Source organism: Danio rerio, chromosome 5 (assembly GCF_052040795.2).
Source record: "Danio rerio strain M-AB ecotype USA chromosome 5, GRCz13ab, whole genome shotgun sequence".
Taxonomy (NCBI): Eukaryota; Metazoa; Chordata; class Actinopteri; order Cypriniformes; family Danionidae; genus Danio; species Danio rerio.
The window spans coordinates 53,725,515-53,745,900 of record NC_141025.1 but is presented as its reverse complement, the minus strand read 5'-3'; the positions used below and the strand labels follow the sequence as shown (position 1 = coordinate 53,745,900).

General features: G+C 33.7%; 2 protein-coding genes across 3 annotated transcripts in view; both read right to left on the bottom strand.

Annotated features, from left to right (window-relative positions):
• LOC147844367 (uncharacterized) overlaps positions 1-20,386 on the bottom strand; it is a 768,760-nt gene that overhangs the window by 116,979 nt on the left and 631,395 nt on the right. The window lies entirely within an intron of this gene.
• The window catches only part of adgrv1 (adhesion G protein-coupled receptor V1), a 269,966-nt gene that overhangs the window by 248,268 nt on the left and 1,312 nt on the right, over positions 1-20,386 (bottom strand).

The window sequence follows — 20,386 nt, the reverse complement described above, 5'->3', positions numbered from 1 at the left end:
CTTAGTCCCTTTATTAATCCGGGGTCGCCACAGCGGAATGAACCACCAACTTATCCAGTCAGTTTTTATGCAGCGGATGCCCTTCCAGCTGCAACCCATCTCTGGGAAACATCCACACACACATTCACACTATGGACAATTAAGCCTACCCAATTCACCTGTACCGCATGTCTTTGGACTCCGGGGGAAACCGGAGCACCCGGAGGAAACCCACGCGAAGACAGGGAGAACATGCAAACTCCACACAGAAACACCAACTGAGCCGAGGTTCGAACCAGCGACCCAGCGACCTTCTTGCTGTGAGGCAACAGCACTACCTACTGCGCCACTGCCTCGCCTATATTATATTATATTATATTATATTATATTATATTATATTATGCTCAAAAGCTAAAATTATAATAATAATACACACTTTAATATATTAATGCTTTCTGTTAATACTCAAGTCTGAAAGCAAGCATCTTTGTCAAAACGACAGTAGAATATAGTAGAAGAAATATAATAAAATTGCCATTGCCATCAGGAATAATCAAAGACATATCCCACATATAGCATTAAGTGGTTTAATTATGTCTTTCTTACATCATTGTTACGTCAAAAAACAGTGTCAGTGTCTACCTTAAGTTTGGCTCAAGGTCTTTTGAGGTTAAGCTGGTCATGGCTGATCAATAATGACTCAGCAACTTGGCAGACTGACTTTCAAGTATACCAGTAACACCAATAGCACAGACACTGCTTCATTATACTTTAAAAAACTGATGAAGGATATAAAGCCTCATACATCTGATGCTGACAGAGTAACTTAACTGATCACTTAATCTGGTTCAATAACAACCAAGCTCTTGGTTTAGTCCATCTACTGGTGCATTAGTTCATATGTAAATGATAAACCAAATAAAAACACATGGGTGTGGTAAAAGTACACTGAAATACTGATAATTTTAAAAGTTTAGCACAGTAAGCAAATCTCCAGTGATTTCCACATGGATCGTGAAAGAAAAACACTAATGTTTTGGATTAAAGCAGCTATAAGTCATTAAGTACACCCTGTAAATGGTGAAAAACCATTACTGTCTGAATAGGTTATCCCACCTGGCCCAAGATGTGGCAATCACACAAAATTGTATTGATTTTTATAGGAGGGATGTGTCACAACAGACAATGCGTGGAACACAGGCCAAATGAACCCTGTACTTTAATGAAAGCAGCTATGGGCATGGTATAGTCATGGAAGTATAGGAACTGCAGGATCTTTGAGCAGCGTAATATTGTTGCCTGGTGTAATAAGCACCCTTTTTCATGCGACAAGCACTAAAGCTGGTAGAGGGAGTGTGATGCTCTGGCCAATGTTCTGCTGAGAAACCCTCAATATTATTATTCATTCATTTAGTTTCCTTCAGTTTAGTCTCTGATTTACCTGGGGTCACCACTCGCCACAGCGGAATGAACCGCCTCATTGTTATTATTATATAATTTTTTATTCAATTTATTTATCAGGAACAACGCACATTAAAAATACAGAAATGTACACTGTAAAATATTTTGTCAAAAGTCTATTTTGGATCTGCAGCCCCTAATCTAGGGTTGGACTTTTTCTTATGAAGGGCGAAAAACCAATCTTGATAAAGGTTGGTGGACCGAACGTAAATATACCAAACTCTATTACAATAAAGTCGCCATTGGTGATTTCCTAATTTATTTAATGTTTAAAATCACTAGAAAATATTGCTTTATGTGAACTAATGCAATATATATTTTAACACTTTATAATGAATTTACTACAGAAAAAAAACAACCCCATTTAAAACAGAATGGAGTTGCACTATAGTCAAGCCGCACCTGTTTTTTCCCTTGCCGATGTCTTCTGTTTTGTCCTCTATCTGTTGAGAGAATTTTATATAGTATTTAATTGTAACATTTATTTTCAGTTTGCTTTTTTTGTAGCTCGGCAATAAAACAAACAAACAAAAACATCTACATTAAATTAGAAATTACGATCTTTGTTAAAGGCATCCTCCCCAACCCTCCCCATCATTTTCACTATCTTCTTATGTGGGATAGTGGGCCAAATCAAAGGTTACCATGGGCCAACTTTGGTCCGCGAGCCCCAATTTAAACATCCCTGCCCTAGATTGATGGTAAAATAGTCTACCTAAAAATCTAAAACAATTAATAATACGCAAAAATGAAATATTAAATAAAAATTAAATAAATATCAAAACGCGGGTAAAGGCAGAGATTTAACAGCATACCATTAATTAATCATTCAGTTACCATGCAGACAAACAACCATATACAAGGCTGGGTGATATGACAAAAATCTTATATATCGATTTCAAACCATAATCTAAGTCAGGAACCCTGCAAATTCTGTTAAGAAGATGTAAAGTTCATTCATTCATTTCATTCATTTTCTTGTTGGCTTAGTCCCTTTATTATTCCGGGGTTGCCACAGCAGAATGAACCGCCAACTTATCCAGCAAATTTTTTTACGCAGCTAGTTGCCCTTCCAGCCGCAACCCATCTCTGGGAAAAGATGTAAATGTATCAAATTAATTAAAAATAATACTATTTCAACTAGTATTTGTTTCTAAATAGATTTTAAATTGCCCAGAGAGGACAGGATTTAAATAGACAGAAAATTAGCCCGTTTCAAAACCTAGAGTTTTAGTCTCGTTTCTAGTTCAAATATTTAAAAATTCTTAAATCAAGAAGCAGTTTGCAGAAAAAATGAATTATGCTTTTTTCTCTCTCTCTCAAAACAAGCTAAATAATCTGCCAATGGGTCAAGATAAATCTTGTTTTTCTCTTTGAAGCAAGTTTATTTTCTTACCCCTTTATAAGCAAATTATCCAAAATCAACATTTTTTATTATAATAACATTCATCACACTATGGTACCCAGAGGCGGATTTAAACTATAAGCAAGATAAACAGCCACTAAGGGTGCCAGGAAATCTGAGGAACCCCAAATAAATACCTAGAATACTTAAAAATTATATATAACACTGTTTTACTATCTTATTTTGTACATTAAGGACCTTTAAGTGTAAATTTGAACGTAATTATTACATCTGCGCAAATGTGTCCACCAGCTTTAATCATGGGCCAGTCCAGCAGTCAAATCAGTAAATATTTAGTTTTAAAAAAGTGAAATAGTTATTTTCTTAATTTTAGTTGTGAATTCATCTGAATAAAACAAACTGTTTCAAAAGTTTTACAAGATGTTTTAAATGTTATTATTATTGTGCATTAAAATAAAATGTATAAAAGAAGATTGAATAATGATGCATTTTAGAACTTTTGGGCTTTCATGGCTGGAATTACTTAGGATCACAAAATCACTAAATCTGATAGTACCATTATATATATATATATATATATATATATATATATATATATATATATATATATATATATATATATATATATATACACACACACACACAGTTGAAGTCAGAATGATTAGCCCCCTTGAATTATTAGACCTTGAAATGTTTAAATATGTCTATATATATAAAGACCACATGTGAACAACTAATTCCTTCTTTACTTTTTTTTTTTTTTTTTTTTTACAAATTTCTTGCTTATATCAATATTTAAATGTTGCTAAATTCAATGCTAAATGTAAACATTGTACTTTCAAGATTGCATCTCATTCATGTTTCTATTTGCATTCCCACTAATGGCATGTAACATATTGATCACATAAAATATCTAAGGTGTTACCATATATAATGTATTTTGTGACCCAAATATGAAAAAATAAAAAATAAATTTATTTAGTCGACACGACTTATATCATCTTATTGCAGAGCTCTAACCACATGTATAAAACCCTGTCACATTGCACCATCAGGGGTCTTGCAAAGTCCATGCCTCGGCTGATGGGCAATGTTTTGATAGCATGCTGAGAATTACCAATATATTAGGCAGGTGGTCATAATGTTTTGGCTAATAAGCATATGCAGCTCAACACACATACGAAGCAGCCGAAGCGAGACAGTCATCTTCACAACACGCTCTGCTACCTCAGAAACCGACCTCATTCAGAAAGTTCTGGGAAATTTCAGCTCTCCCATATATGGGGAGCTCAAAAGCCAATAATTGGCACTTGTGCTGTAGCCCCTCTGGTATTTTTAGACGGCCCGATATCCTGAACATCTCGAGGTTGGGAAACTTAAAACATTTAATAACGGAGTCCGGCTAAAACATACATCATTACATCTGAAGAGAATATCTGAAGACCACAGCTTTTCGTTGGCGAGACGCTCATTTGGGTGAGCGTTGCCCAAAATGTTGCTGTTTATTTTGAAAGATACACAGAACCTAGAATTAGGGCACGAAAGTGTGCAGGCGAGTGGGTGCTGAGTACGAGCAGATGCCATTCCTTCTGAGGAATGAAAGCAGAGAACAAGAAAATATCCGCTCGGGATAACAAGAATGCCCAAAAGCTGGGTTTCTGCATTGTCATATGTTACTTTTCAACTCGGCATTAGAGACTACATGCCAATCAAGTCCATGCTGGCCAGAGAGCAAAGAGAAAGAACGAAAAATCTCTCAAAGGTATTGTCCTCAGGCCGTCGTCTGACCCTTTCAACTTGAGCCAACTGCATCCTGTGTCCTTGTTCCAAAAAACACAATGACTTTTTCCCCCTCTCAATATACGAGTAAAGGAACAGAGAAAAGATCCCATTGAGTTTCGCATGGCGAACGTTCCCGAGGCCGCAGAACTCCATGACCGATGGGCTACTGCAGCAAACAATAGACGAGAGTGAAGAGAAATGCACTTTCAAGGGATTAAACAAGGAAAAGCCTCTCAATGGCAGCAGAGGGAAGAAAAGCAAATTATAAAGCTTATTGCTTCATCGCATGTAGCCAGTCGGACCTTGGCTGAAATGCTAATTGCCTTTCTTTTCAGTCTCGCACACTGAATCGGGGGTGTGTGCGCTTGAGAAAGGCAGGGCACTCACGATTCACAGACAGACGCACACACTCACACATTGAAGATTTTAGGAGGCTCAGTGTTGTTCTCTTTTTTTATTTTTTTTTGCAACATTGTTTTCTCCAGTTTTTCTTCTTTTCCCACTCTCTTTTTTAAAAACGTGGGTACTTCAGCGTTCCAGTAGACCGAATCAAGCCTCCATTCAGACAGATAGTTCTCTTTCTCCCTTAGTTTTCCCTCCCGCACCTCATTTAACAAGCGAGAGATGTGGGAAATTTCTGTCCCGGCCTCTTCAATCTGCTGAGTTTGGCAGCCGAGGGACAGATGGCTGGATTGAGGACAGACCAAATCCCTGACCAAGACAGGCTCCCTCACTGACTCTGGATCAGTGGTTGGGGACCCACAGTTATCAGAAAAGTTTGGGTTCCCAAATCATTTACTTTTACATCTGTTCAGGTTATAGGGATATAGTTCACCAAAAAATATTATTATGTTATCATTTGCTCACCTTTCACTTGTTTCAAGTCTGTCTGAGTTTCTAGTCAACACAAAAGTAGATATTTAAAAGCAAGCTGGAAAACCTGTAACCACTGAGTTTCATAGTATTAGTTTTTCCTACAATGGAAGTCAATGGTCACTTCAGTTTTCTTCAGAATAACTTGTTTAGTGTTCAACTGAAAAAAAAAAGAGGTTTATAACCTCTTGAGGATGAGTAAATAGTGGGTGAATTAAAATTTTTGGGCCTCAAAACAAACTTGACTAAAATTAAACTGATTTTGTTAGCTCACAGTGCTAGTTTGTGGTGAATAAACTCATCTGTGCAGGCTATAAAGAAAAAAAAAAATTTTGCCTTCTAATCTTTCATTTAAATCTGAAAATGCACTTTCTGTTTTTTTATTTATTTATTTATTTTTTTTTTTGGGCATGACAAACATTATTAATCACACTGCTCCAACTGTCAGTTTTGACGACAAACAGAAAAGATGAGCAGAAAAACCTTTTCTGATCTTTCTGAATGCCTAATTTACTACATCCAATCCGCTTGCAGTAAAAAAAAAAAAAAAAAAAAAAAAAAAAAAACAAGCCACGCCTTCTGTTTTCTCATTTAAAATTGAAAAAAAAAATCAAATAATACGAATTTTTTTTTTTTTTAATTAAAAAACGATCCCAGCTTTCAGTTCATGGGGACTTTAATATGATCCTCTTTCCTGTTTCACATATATGTCTTATTCTCTCTCAACAACTATTAGTTTGTTTAAGCATCCTTACTGTCCTAGCACAGCATCAATAGTTCAACCAGTATAATGTGAAACAAGGATCTGTGCCTTTCTAAACCATGGCAAATGCGAAAATGTTTGGGATAGCATAGACTTCAGTCAGGTTAATATCATATCACATTTTATACAATTCAGTAATCACACAGTTTTAAAATCCTCTTATGAGTTTTTTTTTTTTTTTTTTGAGCAATTAGGTTGTACGTTATGTACTCTTTTTCATTCTTGTCAGAAAGTATATTACTTTCCTGACTAAAGTTGCGTCTGGAAAGTGTAGTGCTGCTGAATAAATAAATAAGGATTATACTTTCTGTTGCTGCTGAAATCTAAGACCAAACCTACAATAAAATATATATATTTTTATACCGAAAAATAAAAATAAAAAACATAAAAAAACAATAAAATAAATAAATAAATGAATAAATAAATAAATAAATAAGATTACTTTATGCTGCTGCTGAAAAGATAAGACCAACCCTTTAATAAAACATAATTAAATTAAATTAAATTAAATTAAATTAAATTAAATTAAATTAAATTAAATTAAATTAAATTAAATTAAATTAAATTACATTTAATTAAATTAAATTAAATTTAATTAAATTTAATTTATTAAGATTACTTTCTGCTAGTGCCTACAATAAAACATTTTTATAAACAAACAAAACAAAACAAAACCAAATTAAATGAATAAAAAAGTAAAGATTACTTTCTAATAATTAAATTGAAATTTAATTAAAAACAATAAAATAAAATAAATAAATAAATGAATGAATAAATACATAAATAAATAAGATTACGTTATGCTGCTGCTGAAAAGATAAGACCAACCCTATAATAAAACATAATTAAATTAAATTAAATTAAATTAAATTAATAAACTGGGAAAATAAGTTATAAATCAGTAGATTTTCATGACTCAAAAACTCAAACAATTAATTAAATTAATTAATTACAAACAAAAAAAATAGCAGATTTTTTTTTTTTTTTAATACACAAGCTCAAGGAAGAAAGAAACTACCAAAGAGATCCTGTATTCACACCAGTATAGATCCTGATCAACAGGTGGGAGGTGGGAAACAGACACAAACCCAGTTTGCTCAATTCCTCCACTTCAGAAATTCCTTCACCATGACGAACCACAATGGAGTAAATACTTGCTAGCAAAGGAAGAGTGAAAGCAGACGGGAGTCTCGAGTGAGGGAACCAGAGGGGGGCCTGGAGAAACACGAACGGGGGAGTAAGGGTCAGCGGGACATCCCGCCTCAGGGCCCACCAAAGATAACAGACGTACAGCTTTCATACTGCTTTCGCTCTTGTGAATCAACAAACAGCTTTATGGGCAACATCTATGCATGATGGATTCTGTGAAATGGGATGAGTATGGATGAGTAGGCGTTGGGAAGTACAAAAAATGATCCCTGCGCAGGCTGCATTGTGCAGGGCAAACTCTTTCACCAGGCAAGTGCAGGTTAAGAGAGGAAGCTCATGGAAGAGGAGCAGGCCTCTATAGATTTGTGGCCCCCTGGGTATTAGGATAAACGCTAAGGAGATAAACAGCCAGGAGGAGGGTCCTTATTGCCTCAACCACAGGTCAGTGCGTCCCGGATGAAGTATCAACAATTCACTGAACAACAATGGGAAGTACAGTAGTTCAATAAAAATCTAAACTAAACTAGACTACACGTTTCAGATCTCATTTACATGTATTTTGTGTAATCAACATTTGACAGAAAAACTATTTGAGTAGCAAGTATAAGGGTGATTCCCACAAAACCTGGTTTTAGAAATTTCATAATATCTATATAGGGCGAGGCAGTTGCGCAGTAGGTAGTGCTGTTGCCTCACAGCAAGAAGGTTGCTGGGTCGCTGGTTCGAACCTCGGCTCAGTTGGCGTTTCTGTGTGGAGTTTGCATGTTCTCCCAGCCTTTGCATGGGTTTCCTCCGGCTGCTCCTGTTTCCCACCACAGTCCAAAGACATGCGGTACAGGTGAATTGGCTAAATTGTCCCTAGAAATTGAGTGTGTGTGTGTGTGTGTGTGAATGTGAATGTGTGTGTGTGGATGTTTCCCAGAGATGGGTTGCAGCTGGAAGGACATTATATATATATATATATATATATATATATATATATATATATATATATATATATATATATATTTGTTTAAATGTTACGTTGATGTTAACTTTTTTCCTCCCAGATCTGCAAAACTATGTGTAGCATTTGTCTACAGTAATTGAAAACATTTACCTTGTATTTACCACCTTTTTGAACATAGATTCCAAAAATAAGTGATGAAAATGTCATTACCGCAACAGTCTGCAAAATCAACTCTGTTAAAAAAGCAAACACTTTAAAAATTGATTGTTAACAGTCATGTACAGTTAATTGGGACTCTGAAATGATATGTATTTATTTATTCATTTATTTCTGATTTTTGGAATGATTTTGAATTTGATTTGATTACCGGAATTCCTTACACAATTGAAAACTATTTTTAAATATATCTTGATAAGAAGTGATGGATTACCAAAATGATGTGACAAATTTGAAATAATATAACTAGTAAACTCTGGAAATGCAAAGAAAAAATGTAATTGACACATAATGAACAATGGTTGCGGTTGCAGCAATGATACATCGGTTTTAAAAATGAGGTTAATTATTTCTGTAATGATTTTAGGTACACTTTGTCTGAGATTTTACTAAAAACAACAAAAGAAACAATGAATTAACATTATCACAACATTATCACAACATGAAACACTTACATAAAGACTTATGATCAGTGGGCACATCATTTTCCTGCTTTTCCCTTTTTATCATAATATGAAATTCAGGAAATTATTTGCTCTGTCACATAAAATAATATATTAAAACAGTTAATTAGTTGTTTTTTTACCGTAAAATGTTAATGTCAACATGTTTAAATTACAAGATAATACACATTCCAAGATAGATGGATACATTTCGTATTATTATTATTATTATTATTAAATAAGTTGGCGGTTCATTCCGCTGTGGCGACCTCTGATTATGAAAGGGATTAAGCCGAAAAAAAGCATGAATAAATATGTTAACACTTAAAGAACAGCAGTTGTGGAATGATACATCGGTTTCAAAAACGAGGTTAATTATTTTTAAAATGATTTTAAGTACACTTTGTCTGAGATTTTACTAGAAACAACAAAGGAAATCATGAAATAAAATCATCATATCTCACAACATGACAAAACACTTACGTAACCACTTATGATGAAAACATCAGTCATGCATTTTCCTGATTTTTCCTTTTTATCATAATATGAAAATCAGGAAATTATTTGTCCTATAATATATTAAAACAATTAATTCGTTTTTAATCTGAAATGTTCACGCACTCAAAAAATTAATTTTGCTGCTTGTTTAAATTACTTGCTTGAGTTGAAACAAGACCATTTTTTAAGTTTTGTTTTTTTTTTTATGGAAAACTTAATTGTTTGTGACATATTTTGGTAATGACTGTTTCAGTAGAAAATACAGTAAAATACTTGTAAAAATGTATTTTCATTTTGAAATTTAACATTGTATTTTATAGAGAACAGTATTTTCTATATTATTGTATTTATTTTTTATATTACTAAATGACTAAGTTTTATATTCAAAAAAAGTTTTTTTTTTTTTTTTTTTTTTTTTTTTTTAATGGATCTGTGAAAATAACCCATGAAAAGAGCCATAGATTTTTTACAGTATAGTTTTACTAGTCCCAAAAATTTGAAACCTGCCATCATTTACTCTCCATCAACTTGTTCTAAACATGTTTAAGTTTCTTTCTTCTGTTGAACACAAAAAAATATATTCTGAAGAAAGTTGAAAACCCAAAGAAAGATGAAAGTTTTCAATATCTTATCTTTTGTATTAAACAGTTCAATCTGAAACACACAAAGACAACAACATTTTTTTGTAACTACCTTCTCAATTTGTTGACTGAAGAGTTTCCAAATGAAAGACACAAAACTGTTACAAAAGTGTAATAGAAAGAAAAACATGTACAATTCAATAAAAACTCATAAAGGTTTGTAAAAGGTTAGTAAACAATGATAGGATTAAATTTTTTGGGTGAACAATCCCTTTGTCGGGACAGTTGTGCATTGAATTACATTATATAGAAACTTACATAATTCTTACTACTTCGTTTTACAAATAACACAGAAAGAGTTAAGGCAAGGGCAACTTTTTAAACCCAGATTGTGACTGATTATACCATCAGACTTTTTGGACTGATTTTACCCCTCCAAAGCATCTCATATGACCACCACAAATCAATCAACATTAAACCTTGGAAGTGTCAGATAATTTCTGTTGATTTTAGCCATTTACGCAACAAATGTAACACTATCTGCTGTGTGGACAATTGGACTGAAATCATCTAGTGATCATTCATCAAGCCAGAAATCTTGGAAAAAAGATCTACAGAATAGCTTGTGGTATGGATCAATGCCCCATGTATCCGTGTTGAATAAATCACATTTACAAAGAAGCAAGCGATCAAGCCCTGCGGCGAGAACACAGTGTTCATGCGTTAGAGGGCACAGCGTGATTCCAAGCCATGAAACGGTTTTAAGGACCGACAGTGAAGGTCACAGTTCAAGTTCAATACCCCACAGAAGAAAGGATAAAGCCTTTCTTTTGATGCTTAAACTTGTTCTATAGAACCGCACTGAACAGAGAGAATGTATGATAACAAAACAAGAATTGTGGAGGAATGCAAAAAGTAATGCCACAAAAAAAATATGTATATATGTTTAGGAAAAAAGGACGAGCAAACTGTAATTCACTAATACTTTTTACATTCATATGCATTAATTATACAGTAATTAATATTCATATAATATTTAATAAATAGTTGCAGGCACGTGCACACATAGGGCTCAACCTGTGCAGTGCACATGCCCTTTTTAGTCTTGGATATAAAGTGCCCTTCCAAAATGATGAAAAGTGCCGGCGCGACACACCCTCCGTCCCGCCCTTTAGTAGGCGCGCGACAACACCGCTCTTGAGTACGCGCGCTCAACCCCCAACCCCCCCCTTTTCCAGTACGCGCGTGACCACACCGCTCTTAAAAACGCGCGCGACAACGACAACAACAACAATAACAACCCCCGCTTTACAAAAAAATGTATCCTGCACACGCCCTTTGGACGGTCTCTGCACGGGCCTGAATAGTTGTGGGAAATGGCTTTAAAATTCTCAACTTGTCTAGATTTAAATTTTAAGTTATGTATTTGAGTAAAGCAAATTTTTTCCTTTGTTCTGCAAACTACTGATGACGTCTTCTACGTTATTCACAGCATAAAGTGACAATGTATATATATATATATACATTATACCTAATAATATATTATATATACACACTTACCTGCCACTTTATTAGGTACACCTAGGTTCTCAGTAACCCACATTGGACAATAGAAGATTGGAAAAACGTTTCCTGGTCTGATTAGTCTCGATTTCGGCTGCGACATTCGGATGGTAGGGTCAGAAATTGTTATCAACAACATGAAAGCATGGATTTATCCTGCCTTGTATGAATGGTTTAGGCTGGTGGTGGTGGTGTAACATGTGGGGGATATTTTCTTGATACACTTTGGGCCCATTATTATCAATTGCGTCATCACCACTCCCGACCTGAGTACTGACCTGTATCTCACCAAGTCCATCTCTGTATGACCACAGTGTACACATCTTCTGATGGCTACTTCCAATAGGATTACACACCATGTCATAAAGCGTGAATCATCTCAGATTGGTTTTCTTGAACATGACAATTAGTTCACTTCACTCAATGGCCTAAACAGTCCCCAAAGCTCAATCCAATAGAGCCCCTTTGGGATGTGGTGGAATGGGAGATTCGCATCATGGACGTGCAGCTGACAAATCTGCAGCAACAGCGTGATGCTATCATGTTACTATGGACCAAAGCTCTGGGGAATATTTCCAGTACTTTCTTGAATCTATGCCATGAAAAACTAAGGTCGTTCTGAAGGCAAAAGGGGGTCCAACCCGGTACTAGTAAGGTGTACCTAATAAACTGGCCGCTGAGTGTGTGTGTGTGTGTGTGTGTGTGTGTGTGTGTATATATATATACTATATATACATATATATATATATATATATATATATATATATATATATATATATATATATATATATATATATATATAATGGTTTTCAATTACAATAATAAAAAATATATAATATATTTATATTTTATATATTTTTATATATTAGATTTTTTACCAACTGTCATTTTTTTGAATATAAAATAAAAATGATAAAATAAAAAAATTAAATCTTCAAAAGAATGAAAAAAATAACAGTACTTTATTTGAAGAAGTTTCACTATTGAGGAACATTAATTAAATACTATATGGCTAGGGTTAGAACGTGGGTAAGGTGTAAGATTAATTATGCATACAAAATTATAATTACTATAGAAAGTACACAGAACAAGTATATAAAGTACACCTAAATGACAATATTTATATTTGAACTATGGAAGAAATGCTATCAAAGCATTATAGGATAAAACAAATATTAACAATTAACATTTACACACACAAATCAATACCCAATAAATGCACAACCGAGAATTCTCGATGAGAATTGGAATATATATATATATTGGCAAGGCAGTGGCGCAGTAGGTAGTGCTGTCGCCTCACAGCAAGAAGGTTGCTGGGTCGCTGGTTCGAACCTCGGCTCAGTTGGCGTTTCTGTGTGGAGTTTGCATGTTCTCCCTTCCTTTGCGTAACCCACCTTCGGGTGCTCCGGTTTCCCCCACAGTCCAAAGACATGCGGTACAGGTGAACTGGGTAGGCTAAATTGTGTGTGTGTGTGTGTGTGTGTGTGGATGTTTCCCAGAGATGGGTTGCGGCTGGAAGGGCATCCGCTGCGTAAAAACTTGCTGGATAAGTTGGCGGTTCATTCCGCTGTGGCAACCCCGGATTAATAAAGGGACTAAGCCAACAAGAAAATGAATTAATGAATATATATACATATTCCAAGTGACTTTAGGACAAAAAGGGAAAAGGAAAAAGAAAAAGGGAGAGAATAAGCCTTTTGTAGACCAGCAAAAGAATGTATTCTATTCCAGAAAGGTCAAAGCAAAGTGAATAGCATGTCGACCAAAGACAGACTCTTGAGCAAACTCCATGGCACAATTGTGGCAGACCATGACATACAAAGAGACCTCAAGATTGCTGCTGGATTTGACTATTGCTTCAGAAAATCCTGCCATACATCCAAATTCAGCTCCAGAATCAACAGATACTAAAATACTGAGTGCAATATGTCAGCGTACTGCTGAAGATGCACACAGATTAACATACCGAAAAAGGTCAGCGTGTGCTCTTTATACAACGTGACCTGAATCATGAACAAATTCAATAAATCAAGACTGCAAAATGACATAGAATCAATATTGTTCACCGCACAAAACAGAAATTTGGAACTAAGGTTATACCCACAAAAAAAAGGAAGAAAAAAAAAGCTTTGACAAAAGAATGCATCAAAAAGAGTCAAGCAGTAAAAACATCTCTCTGATTTGCAACGACAAAGAGCTTTTGACTATCAAATTCTGCATAATACTGAACAAAACACTTGGTTTGCTGGGATTTAAATAAACAAAAGACAAAAAAACGGGAGTCGATGAATGGTTTCGCACTGAGAAGATCATTAGGCTAAAGATGATTCTTTATATTAAAACTTTCACATGAATGACAGTGACGGATTGTTACGAGTCAAACGGTCCACATTTATCAAACTTCCATGTGAGTTTCGCACAGTTTGCGCATGAACTACCAACTAACTCGGCGAAAACCAGTGACACACTCCCACTGTGTTTTTTTACTGCTTTGGGTCTGGGGTCTTTGTGTGGCATTTACAGAAGTGAATGCAGTTTCTCCACATGCTCGGTGACATGCGTGGGCATTATGTTTTCGCTGAGGCCCCAGGCTGGTGGGAACCCTGCTAATTCTGTTAAGAAGGTGTGAAATTATCAAATTGATTAAAAGTGATGTAAACCTGTCAAAAAAGTGTACTTTTTCAACTAGTGTTTGTTTCTAAATAGATTTTAAATTGCCCGGTGAGGACAGAATTTAAATAGACAAGGAATTAGCCAGTGTCAAGAGCAAAGACTGCAAATAATGTGATTTTTGTCTTGTTTTGAGTCCAAATATCTAAAATTTCTTAAGTCATGAAGTATTTTATAGAAAAGTAAAAAATATTATCTTCTAGGGGGGGAAAAAACTATGAAACTCAGTGGTTACAGGTTTCCAACATGTTTTAAATAACTTAATATGTTTTTAACAGCAAAATAATCGCAAAGACGTTCGTGATAAGTGAAAGGCGAGTAAATGATTACAGAATTTTCAGTTTTGAGTGAAATAATATAAAAATATCCTAACTTAACATAATAAAATATAAGACATATGCTACATAATTGTTTATAGGTTAAAGAAAATAGGTTTTCAGTCATAAATACAATACTATTGTAACATTTCCTTTAATTATTATTATATTTTTAAAGCTAAGATAATGACTACAACAATACATTTTTGCAATTTAGAAGACACACATTAAAACATAAAATAAACTGTATGCGTACTACCTAAATAATTAAATATATCATTTAAAATGTTGTCAGCCATATTTAGATCATGAATGAAGAGTCATTCGATGATCTATTAAACAAATACAGTTAATCAAATTAGTGCAGTCCCAAAATACACATCTATCATTTTAAATCAATATATATTGTAAAAATCTCCTGGTTGCCTTATTTTTTTAAGCTGAATCAAATAACCTCATGAGTTAATTGAACTTTTATTATGTCAAACTGACTTATAACAGCTTTCGTAACATAAAATTAAGCTAGAACATGATAAACTTAATTAAATAAGTTGCAATGACCTAAAAACATAAGCTGTCATGACTTAATGATCATATAATTTTTGACAGAGTTTCCTTTAAAACCACTTGGTTTTACTTATTGCACAGCTAGATGTTTTGAATCAGTGAATTGAATTACGTTTACCATGAGCACAATTTTTTTATATATTTAATAATCTATCAGAATAACCATGTTGTTTAGTTTTCACACAAACATGCCTGTAATGCTGATTGTGGAAATGTATTATTATTATTATTTGATCCATATTTTGACTTATATATTTAGGAGCAAAACATAACATGTTTTATAATCTAAAGTATCTTAGAGAACACTTGCTAGACGAGTCATATTCATAACTCATATGACAGTGATGATAGGGGATCCCTGTAACTCAACACAACATAAATCAACCCATAGGGCTACTGAGCATTTCAAGCTTGCCAAATGACAATTATATATAAACACAGGCTACTACTTTTAGACATTTTGCTAATTCTATGTATGTATGTCACCCTAAACATGTACAAAAATAAGTCAAGGCAAGCTGTTTACAATAAAACATAGTCTCAGACATTTGGAAGAGAAGACTTCAGCTGTCAATGAAAAAAAAAAAAACTGTGCTACTGAAGTACAAAGGGGAATCGCAGGAGGAAAGGGTCAGTGGGGCAATAATTAAAGGGGGACATATTATGACACTTTTTATAAGATATAAAATAAAGGTTTTGATGTGCTTCCCAGAATCTGTCTATGAAATTCCACCTCAAAATAAATCCACAGATTTTTTTTTTTTTTTTTCCAATTTACTACTATTTGGGTTTGAACAACAACAGACCAATACCGTGTGTGTCCCTTTAACCCATTTAAGCCCACCAGCAACCAGAGTTGGGAAGGGTACTTTAAAAAAGCATTTCACAACAGATTACAAAATTCATTCTTTATAAAGTTACAGTATGTGTACTGTATTTAATTTGATTACTACACTGTAAAAAAATGTAATCACAAATAAAATGTAAAGACAACAAATATTGATTTGCTGCTTTAACTTCTTTCAAATAGTTAATCAGGTTTTAACTTTTTTCAAGCTATACAAAGTTTAACTTAATATTTTTTTTATTTTAATTGATGTAAGTTGAGATTAGAACAGTTCATTTGATTAAACTAAAATTTAAATTTAAGGCATCTGGAATTTGTTACAGTTTAGTAAGTTTAATAACGTTATCTAAATACTTTGCATTTACTATGAAATAGGGCCAGACAGAATCTGCGGACATTTTTTTTTTCTGTTTCTGTGGAGAATTTTGTAAAAAAAAATCTGTGAATTTATGCAGAATAATTTTAGGAGTATCATATCTTAAAACTTATATGAAGTAAAAAATAATAATTTTTTTACTTTTATTTAATGTTTACAATGCAAATCCAATCAGATCCATTTATTTGATAAACAAAGCAAGTCTATCCTATAATATATCTACAAGACTACTTAAATTACTTTATTTCACAAACTATTACATCATAAACATTGTGATATATCGATAATGATAAATTGATATATCGTAGAATTGCAGATATCAATATCGTAGGCAAAATATCTTGATAATATCGTATTTAAGTTATCCTGTGATTCCCACAGCAAGTGCTGGAGTTATGCTAGAACTAGGGCTGTGCGATTAATTGATTAAAACGTTGCGATTAGCTAATCACAAAAGGGTGTGATATGAAATAATTATAAAATTTCCCCTACCCAGAGCAAATGCGTGACTGCCGTCTGTGTGTGACAGTCTTACTAGCCAATTAAGCAATTAAGAGAGGACACTTTCATTCTGCCCAATCAGAAATGCGCAACCGAACTATAAGAAACACCCACATTAAAACAAACAAACAGGAAAGTGCGGACAAGTGGGATGATGGCATCTGCCGCTTCAGTAGCATTACCAGCTGAATTGATATCAAAGAAAAACAGCACATTGGTAATATGGGAATATCTTGCTTTCAAATTCACAGACACCAAATAAAAACAGGTCATTTGTAAGAGCTGTCATAGAATTTTTGCCAAAGCACGAGGAAATACAACTACCTGCACCTAATAAGCACCACAGGTGGCCATATGAGAAGTGTCTTACTAAAAAATCAACTAAAAGTATTGCTTATGACACTCAATCTAGTAGCTAGCAACAGCAAAGTACAATTTCAGAGTTGTTTGCAGCTGTTACACCATATGAAAATACATCACAAAGGCACCAGGAGATAACTAATGCTATTTACGTTACTGTTTGTGGAAGAGACAAATTTGTGCTTAATAACATTTCTAAACAAATTTGAATAGAAGTTGGAGTTAGTTAATATCTTTTCAGTTCCTTTTTAACTAACACTAACTTGCATTTTAGCAGCAAGAAGCTACAATACAGATTTATGAGCTGAAGTTTAACTACAAAATTAAACTGCAAATTAAATCGAAATCGCAATATCTTTTTAAAAAAAATTGCAATATATTTTACCCAAATCGCACAGCCATAGATACAACTAGCTTTACAGACAAAATGACATGACAATGTCTTGATTAATTAACTAGGCTTAATTTTCATGACCTCTTAAGGGCAACAATGCCATTTGATAAAAACAAACCTAAAGCATGCCACAGCATAACAGGCGATTCTGACTTGTGTGGTAAGAAAGCCTTAGCGCCCCTAATGTTTGTTCTTTTGTTTTAAGTCCACCTGTCTCTTCACGCTGGACTTTGTGTGGTCCCTTTCCTTGTGACATCAATCACCGAGCGCTCCATCTGCGAGCAGCGCCTTCGCACATCTCAATAGATTTAGTGTTTATGTTACATCCTCTCTGTTTTCTCAACATGCGAGGCTCTATTTAAGGGGAGGTACAAAAACAGGGGCGACCACTGCAAATCTAACACCCAGCCGTGAATCACATGCGCTGAATGATGCCCGACTGAAACTTCGTAAGGGGGGGTGCAAAAAGATCATTCAATCCATTGAGTCCACAGTGCATCTATTCAGTAGATAAAGGGTGCCCCTAATGAATTAAACACGAAACAGTGTAAAACAGACTACCAGAGATGCCAGTTGATGCAATAAAATAGAAGAAAGACTGGATAAAACTATGCAAATTGTGTATGGTTTACAACAAGTGGAAGGCTGAAGTTGCGTCAGTGTTAAAAATACTGGGTTCCACAAAATCAATTTGTTTTGGGATTAGGCAAGGTATATCATGGTTTGGAAAAGTCAAGGTTTTAAAGCCACGAAAAAGTTCTTCTATACCGCTGCTATGATTTTTTATTTACCTTTTTTTTTTTTTTAGGACAACAGAATCTCCAGCAGAAAAAGATATCCAAAGATATCCAAAAATATCCACATATATTGTGTTCAAAGGGGGAAAAAGGTTTTTTTTTTTTTTTTTTTTACTCAGACATTTAAAAAGAATGTATTTTAGAGCAGTAATCACAATACTGTTTAACCATGAAACCATAGTATTTTTATCCAAGGTTATCATTCCGTCAGAATCTTATACCAGCACCTGCCTAGTTGGGACAACATGAAAGAATTAAGTTAACTCATAAGTTTTTTTACAAATTATGTGGATTGAACATAAAACAATTAAGCTGTCCACCCCCAAAATAACTCAAGGTTTGTGTTTATGCAGCAAACGGCATTGTTTAAGTGATAGCTAGCCAGTGCAGAGTGGTCACATACATGTAATCATGTAATTTAGCCCAGTAATGAGCATTTTTATGCACAACTTTATGCAAAAATTTAATTGTGTCAGATTATTATTTTTTTATTGATTGCATATTATTTCTTTTTAAGGCAATAACGTTAAATCTATTCAAGATCTATTGTTTGTGTTCATTAATTTTAATTTAATTTATTTTAACAAGCATAGTTCAAATAGAAAATAAATAAAGGCCAGCTATATAGACCCAGCAAATAAGAAATGAGACACAAACACAACTTAATGTCTAATGCTTTACCTATAATTAGATTAAAAAGTTATAATAACAGCTATAATTAATGTATACAAAAGTTAAAATAAACTGGAATTAAAATTAATTAACTAGAGACTTAATAAAACTTTACAACATTTTGTTTACATATATATAAAAAGCTAAATGAAAACAAACAAAACAACTACACTGTCAAAAGGATATGATCGATTAGTCATGACAGCATATGTTTTAGGTCATTGTAACTAATTAAACAAAGTTAATCATATTCTAATTTTGTAACTTGTGCAAACTGTTTAGGTCAGTTTAACATAACATAATTTCAATGGACTCATAAGGTTAATTTGATTCAGCCTAAAAAAAAAAATAGGACAACTAGGATTTTTTTTTTAAAGTGTACAGTTAATTCTGTGATAACACTGGGCTCATTTTCATAATGACTGACAGATTTACCTTAGCAGATTGATTGGTGGATTGATTGATTAATTGGTTGGTTGGTTGGTTGGTTGGTTGACTGACTAAATGACTGGCTGACTGACTAATTGATTGATTGATTGATTGATTGATTGATTGATTGATTGATTGATTGATTGATTGATTGACAAAATATTCATAATAAATTTGGGTTAAATATATTTGAACACAGCTAATGATTTATTTATTTATTTATTTATTTATTTATTTGTTTGTTTGTTTGTTTGTTTGTTTGTTTGTTTAGTTAGTTAGTTAGTTGTTTATTTCCCAAAGGATGAGTTTGCACATATTTTTACTACCTCTGTATTGAAACAACCCAGCATCCAGTGTTAAAAAATCAAAAAGGGGCATAAATAATCAAAAAGAACCGGACTGGCTAACAGACCTAAAAGGGGCATGCAATTGTAAAGACCGTAGCCCGTAGCCACTGTGGGGTTTGGGGGTTCAAATGACCCACCCTCCTACTAACAAAATCTAGAATTTGGCCCCTATATGAGCTCATTTATCTTATTTTTGACAGTATGCAATAATACATTGTGAAAATAACCAATAGAAGAAGGGTTTAAGACTAAATTAATTTTTATTTATGCAAATGGACAAATTCTGATTGAGTAAATTACCTGGACAGTTTGTTGTTTGCCTATAGGCTACAGTTCTTATTTTAAAACTTTTATTTTAAAGTTTTAACAGATTCCAAATTGAGTTTTTTAATGATGGGCGATAATAAATTATTTAAAAATTTATTTTTTCATATTACTTTATTCAAAAATGTTTATGTAAAATTGTAATCTCATTACAATATT